This window comes from Pantherophis guttatus, chromosome 6 (genome assembly GCF_059756535.1).
Source record: "Pantherophis guttatus breed Tessera chromosome 6, ASM5975653v1, whole genome shotgun sequence".
Taxonomy (NCBI): domain Eukaryota; kingdom Metazoa; phylum Chordata; class Lepidosauria; order Squamata; family Colubridae; genus Pantherophis; species Pantherophis guttatus.
Window position 1 is genome coordinate 99,587,293 of NC_142068.1, and position 18,313 is coordinate 99,605,605.

The window sequence follows — 18,313 nt, forward strand, 5'->3', positions numbered from 1 at the left end:
AGGATTGATATGAAGAATATGCTGTGCATCTGTCAGATAAAATTGGTCACATTTACTCTATGTCAGAATCCACCCTTAGAGCAGAGTTTATGGAGGTGATGGGGGCTACATCTTGCAAGATGATATGGGAGGAGTTTGAGCCTGTTGAATGAGGAAGTGGACAGAGCTCTCTCAGCTGCTAGTTCAGCCACGTGTGTTAGATTCATGCCCCTTCTGGCTAATTAAGACCTCGTGAGAAGCATTGCATGTATGGAACTGGGCAATAGTTAACAACTCCTTGAAAGAGGGAGTGATCCCACCACCTTTAAAAGAGATGCTGGTGTGCCCCATCTTTACAGGACCATTGCTTGATCCAGGGCAGTTTTCAACAAGTGTCCAACCTCCCCTTTTTGGCGAAGGTGGTAGAGAGACTGATCGCATAGCAGCTTTGGAGAATTCTGGATGAGGCGGATTATTTTTAGTCAGTCCAGATTTGACACCCTGCATCCCAGGTAGTCCAATGACTCCTTATGGAACTCGCATTTTGACAGCTTTACATAAAGTTTGGCCGCTAGGAGTTTTTTCAGCGCTTGCCTGACTAATTTGACATGTTCTTCCTTATTTTTGCTGAATATAAGAATGTCATTCAGGTAAACAAGGACCCCCTTATACAGGTGCTCACGTAGAACTTCATTGATCGGTTGCATGAAGACTGCAGGAGCCCCTTGGAGTCCAGAAGGCATGACCCTTTATGCGAAGCCGGTAGTAGGCTTCCCTTAGATCTAACTTGATGAAAATCTTGACTTTTGACAAGTGGTTCAGCAAGTCTTTCATTAGTGGTAGGGGGTAGGTATTTTGTATGCAAATGCAGTTTACACCCCTAAAGTCCACACATAATCTGAGCCCCTCATCTTTCTTCTCTTTAAACAATACGGGGGTGGCCATCCTGGATTTCACAGGCTCGATGAACCCTCTGGCTAGGTTGGTGTCAATGTACTTCCTCAACTTGGTAATTTCAGCAGACATCATGGAGTACATCCTGGGTTTTGGCAACTTGGCTCCTGGTTCTAATTCGATGGCACAATCCATAGGCCGATGAGGGGGGAGGAAGTTACATTCCTCCTCGCTGAACGCTTCAGCTAAGTCTCTATATACCTTAGGAATCTTGGGTTCACGTGGAGGCCTGTCTGAACAAGCATCTGCTGTTTCTGGCAGCTCGCCCTTATGAGTAGGAGGGGCAGGGGATAATGGGCTGACACCCATTATGATTTTCCAGTATCTATCTTCCCATTTGATGGTGGGGGCCCATTTGTCCAGCCAAACCAGGCCCAGTATGACCGATTCTGACATCTTTGGGGTTACTATAAATTGGATAAATTCATGATATCTTCCGATTTCTAATCTAACCAGTTCTGTAATATGGGTGGCGGGGAAGCCTCCAATTAACGTCCCATCCACCTGGTGAAATTTAATTGGACGCTTTAAGGCTGTTGTTCTGATCCCCAATTGTTCAACAATTGGAAGTCCAAATAAACATCTGGTGCAGCCTGTATCTATTATTGCTGGCAGTTCTCCTTGCTTCCCTGTCTCTGGCACTACCAGTTTCACTTTAATTGAAAGGTGGGGATGGGTGAACTCACCATCGGGTCTTCATCTCTGCTAGCCTCGTCGGGAGGGGCTTTTTTGGCTGGTGGTTCCTCGCTCTCTTCAGTGGGGAGGGGAACCTCTACGGCTTGTCTGGCAAATTGACTAGTGTCTGGGGCCTTCCTTGGAGCCCTTCTGCCTCGAGCGGCTGTGGCAGGACGTTGTTGTGGAACTGGGGCAGGGGCCAGGCACTCAGAAGCTCGATGTTCCACACCGATAGCATTTAATCGCCCCTGCCAGTTAAGGGGGGGTGACTTCAGCAGGCTTTGAAAGTGGCCATCTAGCTAAAGCTTTCCGAGGAGGCTTCTCTGCTGGGGTTTTGCGGTAGGGGTGAATTTCTCTGTCTAGAGCTATGGACATGATATACCAGTCGTGCAGTCACTCAGGCACCCCCCGGAACCCACAGACTGTCCTGACTTCTTGATCAATGGCCTCTTTAAAAACGTGTAGGAGTATGCGGTCCGGCCAGTGCCCCAAGTTCCCTGCGACCCATCTAAAGTCCAATACAAAGTCTTCTATGGGTCAATTACCTTGCTTCATCACCTTTAGTGTGGCTTCATTTTCATTTATTCGATCTGGGTCTTCAAATCTGGCCCAGAGCAGCACAACAACCCATCGGCATCATTTAGTTCCACAGCGCCCTCATTGTGCAGCTGGGCTATCCATTCAGAAGCCTCCCCCTCATTCATCCCGTCAGAAATTGCCGATACCAAGTCCCAGTCTGACTCATATTGGTCTCCATACTGATCTACATGAGCCCAGACCCTGCTGAGGAAGTAAGCCAGTGTGGCAGGAGTACCATCAAAGGTTGCTCTGAAGGGGGTTGGCATTGGCCTTGTGGGTTGATTGGGCCTGCCATCGGGAGGCTGAGCTGGAACCTCTGGCGGAGCTGCTGCTGGTTGCTGGACTCCAGCCGGCTGCTAGGGGAGGGGGAGCGGCTGCTGAGTTGCTTGCTGGGCTGCAGAGAGGGCGGGGGGGGACTCCAGCTGGCTGCTGTGAGTATAGCACTCTGCGGAACACCACCAGACACCTGTGGTGCTGGGATTGTTGGGCCATATTGGGGCCATGGGGATCCCTGGAAAATTGGAGCAGACGATGCTGGATACCACTGGCACTGGACCCACCCCTAGCCGGGATAGAATCCCCAGCCTGGGGGTATACATTCAGGAGGAGGTAGTACAAAGGCAGGCTGGTGAGGGGGCCCTGCAGGAGGGTTTCGCATTCCCCATACTGTCTGCGTCTGATGTCTCCCAGCTGCAGGATGGCCATGCTGCGCTGATCCGCTTGTTTCGCCCCTGGCCAGGTAGAGAGATGCCTGCGCCTCGCTAATTCCTCCGCCAGGTCCTGGATCGGGGAAGGTGAATGTAGGTTGCACTAAGCTCCATCTCACTTGAGGAGGTAGGGAGGGGGTGTGTAACTTCCCACTTCCATCCATTCGAAACACTCAGGGAGCTCAGTTAACTATTAGCTTCGCGTTGAGGGCAACAGGTTTCAGTCCCGGGAATCTCCAGATCCTATAGCTGTTGCTCTTCTCCACTCTGGCTCATGGGGCGACTTCATTGGGCTGGGAGCAGCACTATCTCCTCTGGTCCCCTTTCTGGAGTTGGGTCAGACTGGCAACTTTTCCCGGAATCCGACTTCTTGGGCTGAGCACTTAGCCTTTGGGTCTCTTCTGCAGCCTCAATGGCTCGCACCATTTCTTCAGAAGGAGAAATCAGGGTGTCAGTAAATCCTTGAATATCCGTCCCCACTGCCCCCTCTGCGATCTCTCCTTTCTCCTCCATTTTCACTGAGTCTTTGCACCATCCGAAGTTTAGGTAGATGCTGGGACTCAGCACCCCCGACAGCCCTCTTTTGGGGTGCCGTTATGCTTTAAGGGAGATTCGGGTTAATGTCAGTGTTCCAGAAAAAATCCCAACTCTAAGTAAAGACTCTGAAGCAAGCATTTTTCAAAGTTCTATTTACTAGAATAGGTAAACTGGCAAATCTGGGAAAACCCAAATCTGAGAGGTCCGGGCTTTCCGTCAGTAAATCAAAACCCCCAAAACCATCCTCTCACTCCTCAGTCGATCACATGCTCCAATCAACCGCCGTCCCATCTCGAGACATCACTCTGACCTGATGCAGGATCGCCTTGACCTTGACCGACAAGAAGAATGTTATTATGTCTACAGACAACCCCTCTACTAAATCCCACTCCTACTTTCCCACACATGAGAAAGTGGCAGCATGGAAGCTTCTAGCCTGATATGGCTTTCAAAGCTGACAATACTTAGATTTCAGCAAAGTATTCAACAAAGTAGACCACAGCCTACTTCAACCTACTAGAAAAATGTGGGATAGACAGCATCACCACCAGATGGATTTGTAACTGGCTGACAAACCATATTCAACAAGTAGCCCTTAATGTTACTAATATCTACATAGAGGGAAGTAAGCAGTGAGGTACCATATGGTCCTTAGGCCCAGTAGTCTTCAATATCTTCATAAATGACTTAGATGAGGGGATAGAAGGTGAGTCATCAAATTTGCAGATGACATTAAGCTGGCAGGAATAGCAAACATCCCAGATGATAGGCTCAGGATTCAAAAAGATCTTTACAGACTTGAACAATGGAACTTGTTCATTTTGTCCAACAAAATGAAATTTAATGTGGAGAAAAGCAAGGTTTTATACTTAGGCAGGAAAAACCAAAGGTACAAGTACAGATTAGGCAAAACCTGTTTCAAAAACAGTAACTGTGAGGGGGACCTTGGAGTCCTAGTAGAAGATCACTTAAATTTGAGCCAGCATTCTGCAGCAGCAGCCAAAGAAGCTAATGCAATCCTAAATTGTATAAACAGTGGCATAGAATCAAAATCATGTGAAGTATTAGTACCTAGTATTAGGTACTATAAAACCTTAATAAGGCCACAACCTGGTATACTGCATCCATTTTTGGTCACCACGTTACAAAAAAAGATGTTGAGACTTTGTAAAAAGTGCGAAGAATAGCAACTAAGATGATTAAAGGCCTGGAGACTAAAAACATAGGAAGAATGGTTGCAGGATTTGGGTTTGGATTTGGCTAGTCTAGAGAAAAGGACTGGGGGGGATATGATAGCAGTATTCCAGTATTTGAGAGGCTGCCACAAAGAGGAGGGGGTCAGCATATTTTCTAACGCACCAGAGGGCAGGACAAGAAACAATGGATGGAAACTAATCAAGGAGAGAAGGAACCTGGAATTAAGGAGAAACTTCCTAACAATGAGGACAGTGGAACAGCTTGCCTTCAGAAATTGGAGGTGCTTTATCACTGGAGGTTTTTAAGAAAAGACTGGACAGCCACCTGTCTGAAATGGTACAGGGTCTCCTGCTTCAGCAGGGGGTTGGACTAGAAGACCTCTAAGGTTGCTTCCAGCTCTATTCTGATTGTTTAATTGATAGATAAAGTCTTGAAGAATAAAATGTGATGTGAAGTACAGGTAATCCTCACCTTAAAACCACAACTGAGCCCAAAATTTCCATTGCTAAACAAGGCAGTTGTTAAGTGAGTTTTACCCCATTTGACAACAATTTTTGCCACAGTTGTTAAGCGAATCACTGCAGTTGTTAAGTGAATCATGCCATTATTAAGCAAATCTGGCTGCCTCCATTGTTGGAAGCTCGCTTGGATGCTTCGAAGCTTGGATACAAATGGTGATTACATGACCAGTGGATGCTGCAATTGTCGAAAATACTTGCCAGTATTTACCGCAATGCAATATTTATATATTTATAGTGGTGCTTAAAAGTATATGAACTTCTTTGAATTTTCAATATTTGTGTTTAAATATGACATAAAAGGTGTTCTAAAATTAGATAAAATGATCTCAATAACTAAATGATCGAAAAATACATATTTGAGTATGACTAAAGTATGTGGCGAAGGGGCTTGCGTAGCTCAATGAAGCTATGAACTATGCCATGCAGGGCCATCCAGGACGGACAGGTCATAGCAGAGAGTTCTGACAAAATGTGATCCACTGGAGAAGGAAATGGCAACCTACTCCAATATCTTTGCCAGGAAAACCCCATGGACAATACCAAAAGGAAAAAAGATATGACGCCGGAAGATAAGCCCCTCAGATCGGAAGGTGTCCAATATGCTACTGGGGAAGAGCAGAGGGCTAGTACTACTAGCGCCAGAAAGAGTGAAGCGACTGGGCCAAAACCAAAAGGACACTCAGCTGTGGATGCATCTGGTGATGAAAGGAAAGTCTGATGCTGTAAAGATTTTTTCTCCATAGGAGCCTGGAATGTAAGACCCATGAATCAAGGCAAGCTGGACGTGGTCAAACAAGAGATGACAAGACTGAACATCGACATCGTAGGAATCAGCAAACTAAAATGAACAAGAATGGGTGAATTTAATTCAGATGACCATCAGGTATACTACTGCGGGCAAGAATCCCTCAGAAGAAACGGAGTAGGAATAATAAAAGAGTAGGAAAAGCAATACTGGGATACAATCCCCAAAATGACAGAATGAGTTCGAATCCAAGGCAAACCAATATCACAGTAATCCAAGACTATGCCCCAACCACTGGTGCTGAAGAGGATGAAATTGACCGGTTCTATGAAGCCCTACAGCACCTTATAGAATTAACACCAAAAAATGATGTCCTTATCAGGGGGGATTGGAATGCTAAAGTAGGAAGCCAAAAGATAACCGGAATAACAGGCAAGTTTGGCCTTGGAGTACAAAATGAAGCAGGGCACAGGTTGATAGAATTTTGTCAAGAGAATACAATGGTCAGAGCAAACACTCTTTTCCAACAACCCAAGAGACGACTCTACACATGGACATCATCAGACGGTCAACACAGAAATAAGATTGACTATGTGCTCTGCAGCCAAAGATGGAGAAGCTCTATACAGTCAGTAAAAACAAGACCAGGAGCTGACTGTGGCTCAGATCATGAGCTTCTTGTTGTAGAATTTAGGCTTAAATTGAAAATAGTAGGGAAAAGCACTAGGCCACTCAGGTATGAACTAAATCATATCCCTGATGAATATAGAATATAGAATACAGTAGAGGTGACAAATAGATTTAAGGAATTAGATCTGATAGACAGAGTGCCTGAAGAACTATGGACGGAGGTTCGCAACATTGTACAAGAGGTAGCAACTGAAACCATCCCAAAGAGAGAAAAAAAAGCAAAAAAGCAAAATGGCTGTCTGAGGAAGCTTTGCAAATAGCTGAGGAAAGAAGAGAAGTGAAAGGCAAGGGAGAAAGAGAAAGATACAGTCAATTGAATGCAGAATTCCAGAGAATAGCTAGAAGAGATGAGAATACTTTCTTAAATGAACAGTGCAAAAAAATAGAAGAAAACAATAGAATAGGGAGGACCAGAGATCTCTTCAAGAAAATTAGAGATATGAAGGGAACGTTTCATGCAAAGATAGGCATGATAAAGGACCAAAATCTCAGGGACCTGACAGAGGCAGAAGAGGTGGCAAAATTACACAGAAGAAAAGAACGAGCTTAACATCCCTGATAACTACATCTTGAGCCAGACATCCTAGAATATGAAGTCAAATGGGCCTTAGGAAATCTGAGCAACAACAAAGGTAATGGAGGTGACAGTATTCCAGCTGAGCTTAATCTTAAAAGACGATGCAGTAAAAGTGCTACCCTCAATTTGCCAGCAAATTTGGAAAACTCAACAGTGGCCACAGGATTGGAAAAGGTCAGTTTACATTTCAATTCCAAAGAAAGGCAATGCCAAAGAATGTTCAAATTATCGCACCATTGCACTCATTTCACATGCCAGTAAAGTTATGTTTAAAATCCTACAAACTAGGCTCCAGCCAGGGATGAAATCCTACCGGTTCGGACTGGTTCGGGCAAACCGCTAGGGATTTTGGACATCAGTTTGCCGAACCAGTAGTAATTACCCCTCCTTGGCCCCACCACGCCCAGCTGGTCGCCACTCACCTATTCCGGCCGCTCAATATTCCACAGAATTAAATTTAAATTTAATAAATAAATTTTATAATTTAAATAAATAATTTAAATTTAAATTAAATAAATAAATAAAGTTAAATGCAGAACGGAGCTGCTGCAGCTTGTCCCTTTAAGGTAGTCCCCAGGAGGGAGGGGGCCAGGAGGGAACCATAGAGCAGCAGCTCCGTTCTGAATGGAGGGAGAAGAGTTAACATTCTCTCTACCACAGGATTCGATGTTAAATGCAGCAGAGAGAATGCTAACTTTTCTCCCTCCATTCATAACGGAGCTGCTGCAGCTGTCCCTTTTAAGGTCCCCAGGAGGGAGGGGGATGGAGGGGGTGTAGCTAGAACGGAGCTGTTTTCGTGAAAGGCAGAAAAATGGGTAAGGGGATTTTCCTGCCTGTCATCCATTCCTCAATCTCAGTACAGACTGAGGGAAGGATGGTAGGCAGGAATATTCCCCTCCCCATTTTCCTGCCATTCGCGACAAGGAGTGGCGGGGAGGGGAGGGGCCGGTGAGGAGCCCCTCAATGTGAGTGATGTCGAGTTGGCCATGCCCATCCAGTCACATGACCTCCCCCCAACAAGCCACACCACAGAACCGGTAGGGAAAATTTTTTAATTTCGCCACTGGTTCCAGCAGTATGTGGAGCAAGAATACCAGAAATACAGGCAGGATTTCGAAGAGGCAGAGGAACTAGAGATCAAATTGCCAACACACGCTGGATCATGGAGAAAGCTAGGGAGTTCCAGAAAAACATCTACTTCTGCTTCATTGACTATGCTAAAGCCTTTGATTGTGTGGATCACAACAAATTATGGCAAGTTCTTCTTTAAGATGGGAGTACCAGACCATCTTATTTGTCTCTTGAGAAACCTATATGCGGGTCAAGAAGCAACAGTGAGACCTGGACATGAAACCACTGATTGTTTCAAAATTGGGAAAGGAGTTCGGCAAGGCTGTATACTGTCGCCCTGCCTATTTAATTTATATGCAGAGCACATCATGAGAAAGGTAGGGCTAGATGAATCAAATGAGGTGGCTGGATGGAGTCACTGAATCAGTAGGCATGAGCTTAAATGGACTCTAGAGGATGGTAAAGGGCAGGAAGGCCTGGAGGAACATTGTCCATGGGGTCGTGATGGGTCGGACACGACTTTGCAACTAACAACAAAAGTATGTGATACTTTGCTTTCAATAACTGCTGTGACTCTTTGGCAGGAATAATCACAACTAAATATTTCTGTTAATTGTTGATTAGTCCTGCACATCAGCTTGGAGGAATTTTAACTTGTGCCTCCCTACAGTAAACCTCCTCAATTGAACTTCCTGCTTCAGATCATTACACAACATTTCTATAGGTTATATGATCAGGACTTTGGCTTGGTTATTTCAAATCATACTTTCTTCTGCTTTAGCTATTTTGTTTTGGACCAGCATGTTTTGGGTTGTTGTTGTTGCATGTCCCACTTTATGTTGATCTTAGGTTCATGGATAGATATCCTAGCATTTTCCTGTGGAATTTGTTGGTACAATTCAGAATTTAGTTCCATCAATGAGGGCAAGATGTTCTGGTCCAGAAGGCAGCAAATCAAACCCAAACCATGATTCTGTTACCACGTTTCACAAACAAGATGAAGTTAGAATAGAATAACAGAGTTGGAAGGGACCTTGGAGGTCTTCTAGTCAAATCCCTTGCTTAGGCAGGAAACCCTACACCAGTTCTTACAGTGGAAGCCAGTGTTTGTTTTTAGCCAAAAATAACACTTTTCATTCAAATCAAAAAATAATATTTTGTTATCATCCATTCACAGAATATTCTTCTAGTACCCTTCTGGCTTATCATGAAGTCTTTTGCAAACTATAGATAGGCAGCAATGTTCTTTGTGGAGAGTAATGTCTTTTTCCTTGCAGCCCTGCCATGCATACATTGATATTCAGTGTTCTCCTGTTGATAGACTCATGAACGTTCAGCAATACAAGAGAGGCCTTTTTCCTTGGATATTATCTTGGGTAATATCTCCAAGAATATTACCGTATTTTTCAGAGTATAAGTCGCACCGGAGTATAAGACGCACCTAGCTTTTTTGATGAGGAAAAGAAGAAAAAGAAATCTGCCTCTGCCTCTCCCTCTGAGCAATTTTGCCTCATTGCAGCAATCAGCAAACAGCCTGCTTTACTTTCATTTTTGTTTTCAGCATAGCTTGATTAGCACAAGGAAAAAAATCTGCTCCAGCAATTTACCTCTTTGCAGCAAGCAGCAGAGCCCTGCACAAAACAGCTGAGAGCAAATCAGCTGAGAGTCAGGAGGCCGATCCAATCAACTTGTGCTAATTAGGCTGTGCTGAAGCTGAAAGCTTTTTTTTCTTACTGTTTGCTTGCAAGGAGGTAACTGCTGCAAGGCAGAGGCCAAAGGGTGGGGGCCAGTGGGTTGGCGGGGCTACATTCGGTGTATAAGACGCACCTAAATTTTCACCCCCTTTTAGCGTGGCCCCCCTGCGAACCAGTAGTAAAAGTAAGTAGAACCCACCCCTGGCCCTCTCCCTCCCTCTACCTGGGTAACTTTCTCTCGACTCCACACAGATTCTAACCCCCCCCCATGCGCGCAAGCACCCACACCCACCCTCTTCCCACTCAGAGGCTCGTCTGCCCCATCTCCGCTTCCCACTCCCTCCACACACTAAGCCAGCAAGAGGGCACGCCGAGCAAAGGAAAGAAACACGCCAGTTAAGAATCAATGGGGACAATTAAAGCGATTGCCTCGCATCTTCTCACCCCCGCCCGCACATGCCTGCTACCGACAGCCTCCTGCCTGACACTCGCTTTCTCAGCGAAGACCACAGAGTGTCACCCCACCCCACTTCTTCACAACGTTTCCTCACTCTCCCCCTCTCCTTCCACGCTGGGCGAGGACACTAAGAAGTTTTCAAGTGAAGCAAAGAAAGTCTCTCCTTCCCCCCAAGTCTGTAGTCCACCCCAAATGCCGGAGAAGGAATTTGAGCACTTCAGGAAGCCAAGCTGGCAGGACCGCACTGGATTTCCTAGACATCTTTCTTTGGCCTGCGAAAGCTGCTAGGAAGAAAGGAGGGTGTGTAAAAGCAGCTGGGGGGAATCTCCATGGGAGAGGTTGCTGACAGCTGTTTGAAGAATTGATTGGCATTATTATTGTTATTGTTTTATTTTGCAATCCTCCCTTCCTCCCCCTCTCCAGCCTCCCCCCCTTTATGGAACCAGACATTGACCATCTCATCAGCCAAAAGCAGGCCCATACTGCTTTTGAAATACTAGTAAGTTTATGTTGGTTAAAATTGTTCTTCATTTTAAATATTGTATCATGTTTTTTTGCACTACAAATGAGATATGTGCAGTATGTATAGGAATTTGTACATGTTTTTTTAAACTATAGTCTGCCCCCCCCCAACAGTCTGAAGGACCATGAATTGGCCGCCTGTTAAAAAGTTTGAGGACCCCTGGCATAAGGGATCTTTTTGTCAATTGTTTTGGCATGTAGTGCCCTATAGTGTTGTCTAGAGGGGAGAAGTTGAAACAGTTTATGCCCAGGAGGTGAGGGATCTGTAGATATTTTTTCTCAGTCCTCTTTCTGTTTCGTGCAATGTACAGAACCTCAATAGAAGGCAGGCTGGTTGCAATTTTCTGCAGTGCTAACTATCCATTGAAGTTTGTACCTGTCCTGTTTGGTTGCTGTGCCAAACCAGATAGTAATTGAATGTCAGTTTTGGAAGACAATTTTCTTTTTGTTTCTAAACTGCCACATATTTTAGCTGGGGAAGTTGGAAGGGGGTTGTTGTTGGAGCTGTAAAAAGTTATCATAACAACATTCCATACTCAAGGACTTTTGCCTGACTTTTGCCTGCGTCTGATAGAGACTGCCTGAAGATTGTATCCAGTGGAGTGTGAAGAGTTGATTGGACAATGTGATGAATTTGTGGGTGTGGGGCAAGGCTGTGAACTCTTAGCTGGGTGGGGGAAACTTGGAAGCTTTCAGATTCGGGTTTTCCCAGATGTGCCAACATGACATCTCTAATAAATTAGAACTTTGAGGAACCTCAGGCCTCGGAGCTTTATTTTGTTGGGGGTGTTCCTTGGAACCCTGACATTAACCTGAATCCCCTAAATAACTAAGCAGCACCCTGAAAGGGGGCTGAATGGGGTGCTGAGCCCCAGCACCAACCTAAAGATTGGGTGGTACGAAGACTCAGCGAAGATGGAAGGGAGAGAGAAGATTGCAGAGGGAGCCATGGGAGTGACGCAAAGCCTAGGAGCTCAGTCCAGGGAAATGGATTCTGGGAAAAGTTGCCAGCTTGGTCCAACTCCAGAGATGGGACCGAAAGAACGATTGCCTGGATGTCATACTGTATCCAGCCCTCATCAACCTGCCTTCATGCTACCCCCTGCAGAATTTATCCCTCCAGGCTGGAGATTCTATCCCGGCCAGGGGTGGGTCCAGTGGCAGTGGATGCCAGCACCTGCTGCTCCCCTTCTTACGGGATCACCATGAGCCCAATTTTCCCCAACGATACCAGCACTGCCTGTGGGGTCTGATCCAGCAGCCAGCAGTGCCGCCACAGGTTCCAGTTCAGCTTCCGGCATTCATCCCGCCTCCAGCAGGGTGAATGCCGCCAGCAAGGGCCCCGCCACCATGGCTTAGAGCGACATTTGACAGTAAGCCTACCAAACTGGCCGATTTCCTCAGCCGAGTATGGGCTCATATAGATCAGTATGGAAAGCAATACGAAACAGATCGCGACTTGGTATCTGCGATCTCAGAGGGGATGAATGAGGGAGATGCTGCTGACTGGATAGCCCAACTGCATAATGAGGGGGTTGCTAAATTAAATGATGCGGAAGGTTTTGTTGAGCTGCTCCGGGCCAGATTCGAAGACTGAGACCAAATCAATGAGAATGAAACCAAGATAAAGGTGATGAGTCAAGGAAACTCATGAAGGACTTCATATGGGACTTTAGACAAGTTGCGGGGAACCTTGGACATTAGCAGGACAGAATATTTCTGCATTATTTTAAAGAAGCCATTGATCAAGAAGTCAGAACCGCCTGTGGAATCCAGGGGGTGCCAGAGTGACTGCAAGACTGGTATACCATGTCAATAGCTCTTGATAGAGAAGTTCACCCACGCCACAACCCCTCAGTTGAGAGGCCCCCAGGGAGAACTTTGGTTAGAGATCTTTTTTTATTTATTTATTTATATGCCGCCCTTCTCCGGAAATTCAGGACAGCTTACAAGGCATTAAGCAATAGCCTTCATACTTTTGTATATTTTATACAAAGTCAGCTTATTGCTCCCACAAACCGGGTCCTCATTTTACCTACTTTAGAAAGGATGGAAGGCTGAGTCAACCTTGAGCCTAGTGAGAATTGAACTCGCAGTAATTGCAGGCAGTTGGAAGCTAAATGCTACCTTTAACAATTTCTGACAAACCCCACTGAAACCCCTCCTGCTCAATCTACAGGGGTAATCAAGTGCTACCATTGCAGACAAGTGGGTCATTGAGCTGCGGAGTGTCTGGCACCTGGGCCAGTTCCACAACCGCGCCCCGCCATGTCAGCCTGAGGCAGAAGGGACCCACGAAAGCCCCCAGATGCCAGCAGAATTGCCCAGCAGGCAGTCGAGACTTCCCCTCCCTCTGGAGAGAACGAAGAGACCTCGACCAAAGACTTGCCGCCTGGGCCAGCCAACAGTAGCAGCAGCAAAAACGACCCGATGGTAAGTGGAACCATCCACCCCTTTGTGGTCAAAGTCAAGCTGACAGTGCCAGAGACGGGTGCCTGGAGAGGTAGCAGCAATAATAGACACCGGCTGCACCCGTTGCTTAATTAATGGCTTAGGCCTGGGGTACTTGCAGGACCATCTCCTGCCTGCTTCCCACCGTCCTGTCCGCTCTCACAGAGCCGCTCTCCTCAGGATACCGTCGACCAGGCAATGCCGTCTGGCGACGCCCAGGGCTAGGGCATTCTCTGTGGGCACCCCTACCCTTTGGAACAAACTACCCACCGAGCTCCGGACGGCCCCGGATCTCCGCTCCTTCCATCGAGGCCTGAAGACTTGGCTATTTCAACGAATGGGCTGATGCTGATTCTTGGGTTTTATTATTTATTGATTTTAATTTGGCTTTAACGGGATTTCATTATTTTATCATTGTATGTTTTTAACCTGTATTCGCCGCTCTGAGTCCTTCGGGAGAAGGGCGGCATATAAATACTGCCAAATAAATAAATAAATTAGTTCCCCCATTGTTGAGCAGCTGGGCATTAAGACACACCTCTTAAGCCACCCCATACGCTTTCATCAAGTAGACGGGACCTTAATAGGTGGCACTCCTGCTACGTGGGCCACTGAACTTGTCAGATTAGAACTAGGGATCCACACAGAACTCATTCGATTCATAGTAGCCCCAAAAATGGCAGTCAATCATCCTGGGACTTGCCTGGCTAGACAAATGGGCCCCTACAATCAAATGGGAGGACGGCTACCGAAAAGTCATGATAGGAGTGGGGCCTTTGCTGCCCATCCCTCCTGAAGCCGAACCCACTGAGACAAGCCCTCTAGGGCCCCACCAACGAGAGGCGGACACAACGGCCATCTAAGTCCTACCTGGGACTCCCCAGGTCCCCAAGGAATACAGGGACCTGGCTGAAGCATTTAATGATGTGGAATGCAATATCATTCGCCCTCATCGCCACACTGACTGTGCAATTGAGATCGAGCCTGGGGCCAAACTCCCTAAACCAAAGATGTACTCAATGACCCCAAAAGAGATGGCTGAGCTGAGGAAGTACATCGGTACTAACCTAGCCCGAGGGTTCATCCAACCAGCAAAATCCAGAATAGCTGTCCCGGTGCTGTTTAAGGAAAAGAAAGATGGGGGAATGAGGCTTTGTGTGGATTTTTGTGTAATAAATGCTGTATGCATGGAAAACATCTTCCCCTCATGAAAGACCTACTGAACTACCTTTCAAAAGGCAAGTGTTTACTAAACTTGACTTGAGAGAAGCCTACTACAAGGTGCGCATAAAGGAAGGAGATGAGTGGAAGACTGCTTTCAGCTGCCCATTAGGTAGCTTCCAATTCAAAGTCATGCCCTTTGGTCTCCAAGGAGCCCCTGTTGTATTCATGCAATTGATTAACAAAGTGCTGCATGAACATTTATACAAGGGGGTTCTAGTCTACTTGGATGACATATTCAGTGAGACATTAGAAGAACATGTGAAACTAGTCCGACAAGTACTAAAGAAACTGTTAGCCGCAAAACTTTATGCGAAGCTGTCCAAATGTGAGTTTCACAAAACTTCTCTGGACTACCTGGGCTACCGAGTGTTGAACGAAGGCATAGAGATGGATCCCGGGAAAGTGCGAGCTGTACTTGACTGACAGGCCCCTCACACCAGGAAACAGCTGCAAAGTTTCCTGGGGTTTGCTAACTTCTACCAGCAATTCATCCCGGCCTTCACGGAACTGGCCCTGCCGCTTACTGAATTGCTAAAGACAGGACCCTCCCCTGTAAAGCCGCAGCCAATGCAGTCGTTAGCCTGGACGCTAAGCTGTCAAAAAGCATTTGAAAAATTGAAACGGCTGTTTGCAGAGGAGCCCATCCTTCAGCACCAAGACCCAGATAGGCAGTTCCTTGTCCAGGCTGACACCAGTGACGTTACAGTGGCAGCAGTGCTCCTCCAGGAAGACCCCCAAGGGCGGCTACATATGTGTCCAAAAAACTCACAGACACCGAGCAGAGATGGGCAATATGGGAGAAGGAAGCCTTTGCTGTTCGTTGGGCTCTTCTATCATGGCGGCACTTCCTAGAGGGAGCCACGATCCCCTTTGAGATATGGTCAGACCACAAAAACCTCAAAGCCTTAAAGACCCCACAACGGCTCTCCCCCAAACAGGTCTGCTGGACCCAGTATTTCAAGCGGTTTGATTTCAAGCTGAAATCTTCCCAGGGGGGAAGAACCTGCTTGCAGATGCCCTCTCAAGGAAACCCCAATATGACAGTCAGAGGGAGGACGTCATCCATGCCATCATCCCAGACACACAGAGTGCAGCGGAAGTCACTACTCGGAGTCAGGCCAGCAGGCGGACTGATCCCATCGATGGGAAGTTAACTGCTGACTTGAAGGCAGCACTATCTACTGATCCATGGCTAGCCGACAATCAAGATACTTTGATGACCTGTGATAGACTAGCTTGAAAAGGTTCAAAAATTTATGTCCCCAATAGCATGAAACTCCTGGTGCTCCAGCGTAGCCATGATTCCCGATTGGCTGGTCACTTTGGATTTCTAAAGACTTCATCTGATTAGACGGCAGTTTTGGTGGCCAAAAATGAAAGTTGATGTGGAGGACTATGTAAAAAGTTGTGCCACATGTGCCAGCAATAAGACAAGACCGGGGAAGCCTCCCGGTTTGCTTCAACAGGTAGCTGAGCCCAGCCGCCTGTGGGAAGAAATAGCTGTGGACTTTATAGTAGAGCTCCCAGAAAATGGTGGAAATACTGTAATATGGACTCTGATAGACCTGTTCTCCAAACAGGCCCATTTTATTCCTTGTTCTGGACTTTCCTCGGCTAAGAGATTAGCCAAGATGTTTGTCAAACAGATCTACCGGCTGCATGGAGTTCCGCGACAGGTGATCTCCGATCAAGGAGTTCAGTTCACCGCTAAGTTCTGGAGGGAGTTCCTGAGGTCCATTGGGTCATCTCAGAGACTTAGCTCGGCTTTCCATCTGAGTACGAACGGAGCCGCGGAACATGCTAATGCCATGGTGGAACAGTACATCAGATGTTAAGTAGATTACCAGCAAGATAATTGGGCTGACTTGCTTCCTTTCGCAGAAGTGGCTTACAATAATGCGGTGCATAGTAGTACGGGACTGACGCCTTTTCAGATTACGAGCGGCATGGAATTCGTCCCAATGCTAGAACTGCTGAGAGAACAGCCTTTTTCCACGACTCTGAATGAATGGATGGAATCATTAATGAAAGGCTGGGAGAATACCAAAAAAGCCGTGAATGAAGCGGCCGAAGCAAACAAAAAGCAAGCAGACAAACACCGATCTCTCCAACCCCCCTTTCGGATGGGAGATGGCGTGTATCTTTCCACCAAATACTTACATTTGAGGTTGCAGAGTAAGAAGTTAGGACCAAAACATTTAGGTCCCTTCCCCATAGTAAAAGCGATTAACCCAGTTACTGTACAGTTAAATCTCCACCGCATACTGGGAAAAATTCATCCTGTTTTCCATTGCAGCCTGTTAAAGCCTGCTGTGGGATCTAAATTGAGACCTCAACCTGCTGCTCCCCCAAAGCCAATTGTGGTGCAGGGTGAGACTCATTATGAGGTGAAGAAGATTTTGGACTCTAGATTGCAGAGGGGACGTTTGCAATATTTGGTTCATTGGAAGGGGTACCCCTTGTCTGAAGCCACGTGGGTGAAGAGTTGGGATGTTCAGGCAGACACCTTAGTTAGGCAATTGCATGATAAATTCCCTGATAAGCCTAAGGGTCCTCCTGGGAGGGGGAGGGGGTTAATGTGCTAATTATGTTAACCCCTGACTTCAGTCTTGTCCCAGGATGCATTCCTTTCCTGAGGGGGGGGGAAGCCTGTCAGTTTTGGAAGACAAATTTCTTTTTGCTTCTAAACTGCCACATATTTTAGCTGGGGAAGTTGTGAGGGGGTTGTTGTTGGAGCAGTAGAAAGTTAGTCATAACAACATTCCGTACTCAAGAACTTTTGCCTGACTTTTGCCTGCATCTGATGGAGACTGCCTGAAGATTGTATCCAGTGGAGTGTGAAGAGGTGATTGGACAATGTGATGAACTTGTGGGTGTGGGGCAGGGCTGTGAACTCTTAGCTGGGTGGGGGAAACTTGGAAGCTTTCAGATTTGGGTTTTCCCAGATGTGCCAACATGACATCTCTAATAAATTAGAACTTTGAGGAACCTCAGGCCTCGGAGCTTTATTTTGTTGGGGGTGTTCCTTGGAATCCTGACATTGAGATACAAATGACAGACTCAAGAATTCCTCTGTAGAATTGTATAAGAAGATCCTTGGACAATCTGAGCTTTCTCTGTTGATGCAAGAAGAACATTCTTTGTTGCACCTTTTTAATGATGTTCTAATGTTGGGTGTCCATCTGAAGTCCCTGTTGATACTGTGAATAGGAGAGCCTTTTCTAAAATCTACTATCATCTCTACAGTTTTAAGGTCTCAAATGAGACCAATGGCTGTTGCATCATCTACAAGCTTCAGTACTTTAAGAGAGGGATCCTTTGAGATGCAGTCATTGATATATAGAGAAAAGAGTGATGAAGAGAGCACTCAGCCCTGGGGGGCTCCGGTGCTAATTGAACGGGTATTTGATGTGATTTTACCTAGCTTCACTTGCTGCTTCCTATCTGTTAGAACACGAGGCAAGCATATGTGTGTGTCTGTGCACGCACGTGAATGCCTGCGGGGTCTGTAGTAAAGCTCACACAAGTGTGGCTGAGAGTGCACGAGACGTGGATTCGCAAGTGCCCACAATGAGGCTCATATGTCTGTGACGAGATTTGCGCAAATGGAGCTGGAACATCCATGACGCTCGCGGCTACGCTTGCAAAAGTGGGGCCATATGCACGGGTGGACACACATGCACCAGCCGGCCACTCATGCAGCCTGGTGGCAGTTAGGGTACAGCCCAATAAT

At 46.5% G+C, this 18,313-nt stretch overlaps 1 protein-coding gene and 1 pseudogene across 8 annotated transcripts in view; one reads left to right on the forward strand and one right to left on the reverse strand.

Moving 5' to 3' along the window:
- The window catches only part of GBF1 (golgi brefeldin A resistant guanine nucleotide exchange factor 1), a 420,074-nt gene that overhangs the window by 307,834 nt on the left and 93,927 nt on the right, over positions 1-18,313 (forward strand). The window lies entirely within an intron of this gene.
- Positions 670-6,971, reverse strand: LOC148113208 (uncharacterized; annotated as a pseudogene). Its single transcript, XR_015728465.1, has 2 exons — positions 1,620-6,971; positions 670-1,200 (listed from the first exon to the last, which is right to left on the reverse strand). The product of XR_015728465.1 is annotated as an uncharacterized LOC148113208 (transcript).